The following is a 2,866-nucleotide window of genomic DNA, read 5'->3' on the forward strand; positions in this document are numbered from 1 at the left end:
AGATTGGTGTCAAGTGCAAACAGAATGAGCCGTGAGCCAGAACGAGTTCTGGACGTGAAATGGAAGTGAATGAGGACGAGTTAAATAAGGTGGAAGGTGTGGTGAAGAACTCTGCACCCGAGCCTCAATGGACATGAGAAGAATCTGGTCCACGAGGAGTGATATTTTTGGAGAAAGTGGATCCTTGCCTTTTGGCGGATCCCTTCGTGGTTTCAGGCGGAGCGAGAAAGGAGTTGTCTGTAGTTGTATCAGGGAAGGTAACCTAGGAGACCTGTAGTGGACTTGTGATATTTGTTTTATGTTTCTTCTGACCAGAGGTAGCGGGTACCATTGGAAGCAGTGCTTTCTGGGGTAGTGTTCAGTGTGGAGGTGGAGCAATTGAAGTGGAAGATTCCTGGTGTTTGTGATGCCTGTCGTTTGGTGTGACGCAGACGTGGTGGTGAGCGTGATGAAACAGAGGAGTCACTATCAGGCCTTTTGAGTCAGAGTCTCTACCAGACAGTGTCATGTTAGGATACATCAGTTATCCTGTTGGAGCTTTTGTGCCGAATCCACTGCCCTGTTTCAGGTGCCACGTTTATAGTCGTGTCATAGCAGTGTGTAGGACGGAGATTCCAAGATGTGGGAAGTGTGCAGGAGGGCATTGGGATAGAGGATTGTGTCATTTCAGTGGATAACGTTGTGTGTGTCATGTCAACAGTAGGGGTGCCCATGTTGCTGGGGATTGGAAGTGTCCGGAGAGAGAGAGGCAGGTTGAGGTGGCTAGAGTCAAGAGGAGTGTAGAAGGTGTCGTATGCTGAGGCAGTGAAGAAGGCAGAGGAGGATGGGGTCAAGGGTGAGGCATCCTGAGAGCATCCCTGTGAGTAGTAGATCTGTGCCAGCACAGAGGGATAGGCCAACAAGTGATACACTATATATACAAAAGTATGTGGACACCCCTTCAAATTAGTGGATTCGGCTATTTCAGCCACACCCGTTGCTGAAAGGTGTATAAAATCAAGCACACCACCATGCAATCTCCATAGACAAACATTGGATCCATGTGAGTAGTAGATCTATACCAGTACAGAGGTCAACGAGTGATGTACAGGGCATTCTGAAAGTATTTAGACCCCTTGACCTTGTCCACATTTTGTTACGTTACAGCATCATTCTAAAATGGATGAAATGTTTTTCCCCCTCATCAATCTACACACAGTACCCCATAATGAAATCACAATATCCCATAATGAAATCACAATACCCCATAATGAAATCACAATACCCCATAATGACATCACAATACCCCATAATGACATCGCAATATCCCATAATGACATCACAATACTCCATAATGACATCACAATACCCCATAATGACATCGCAATACCCCATAATGACATCACTGTACCCCATAAAGACATCACAATACCCCATAATGACATCACAGTACCCCATAATGAAATCACAATACCCCATAATGACATCAGAATAACCCATAATGACATCACAATACCCCATAATGACATCACAATACCCCATAATGAAATCACAATACCCCATAATGACATCACAATACCCCATAATGACATCGCAATACCCCATAATGACATCACTGTACCCCATAAAGACATCACAATACCCCATAATGACATCACAATACCCCATAATGACATCACAATACCCCATAAAGACATCACAATACCCCATAAAGACAAAGCAAAAACAGTTTATTTTTATTTTTTTGCAAATGTAAAAAACATATTTTTTTTCCAATAACATTTACATAAGTATTCAGACTCTTTACTCAGTACTTTGTTGAAGCACCTTTGGTAACGATTACAGCCTCGAGTCTTCTTGGGTATGACGCTACAAGCTTGGCACACCTGTATTTGGGGAGTTTCTCCCATTCTTCTCTGCAGATCCTCTCAAGCTCCCTCAGGTTGGATGGGGAGCGTCGCTGCACAGCTATTTCCAGGTCTCTCCAGAGATGTTCGATCGGGTTCAAGTCCGGGCTCTGGCTGGGCCACTCAAAGACATTCAGAGATTTGTCCCAAAGCCACTCCTGCGTTGTCTTGGTTGTGTGCTTAGGGTCGTTGTCCTGTTGGAAGAGTGACAGGGTGTGTTGAGTGGTGGTGTCCTGTCCTCCCAGGGCGTTGGCATGGTGCAGGAGCAGATAGGGTCAAAGTAGTGGAATGGGATAGTTGGTTTTTAATGAGGGTTAGTTGGGTATTTTTTAGTATTTGTTTTTTGTTTAGTTAAGTTTTTCCTTTTCCCCTTTTGTATCACAAAGTTAAATGGATTTATGTTATATGCCAGTTGGGGGCAGTAATGCAACATATTGGACGCCAACCACTGTTAAACTGTGGACAGTGGACACGTCATAATACCCATAAAACCTAGTGTTAAAACCTGGTAATGGTTCCAGTCGTTTTTTCCCCCATTCATTTTTGCGTCTGAAATTTTTTGAACTACTTCATGTAAGGTATGTGTTTCGTGTAGGCTTACCCTGGTGTACCCTGGCGTGACGTTTTGATAACCATGTAATTAAAATCCAATTGAAGGGGGGCTTTTATTGGCATGGGAAACATTGCCAAAGCAAGTGAAATAGATAATAAAATTGAACACTCACATAATTTCTTGTGGCAACAGGTTACACATCTTGCTGCTGTGATTGCACACTGTGTTATTTCACCCAATAGATATGGGAGTTTTGGGTCTTCTCCTGAAACGTGATACGTTTTACAAAATGTGGGGTTTTTTTTCAAATTCTTTGTGGGTCTGTGTAATCTGAGGGAAATATGTGTCTCTAAATATGGTCATACATTTGGCAGGAGGTTAGGAAGTGCAACTCAGTTTCCACCTCATTTTGTGGGCAGTGTGCACA

This window comes from Salvelinus alpinus, chromosome 19 (assembly GCF_045679555.1).
Source record: "Salvelinus alpinus chromosome 19, SLU_Salpinus.1, whole genome shotgun sequence".
Classification (NCBI taxonomy): domain Eukaryota; kingdom Metazoa; phylum Chordata; class Actinopteri; order Salmoniformes; family Salmonidae; genus Salvelinus; species Salvelinus alpinus.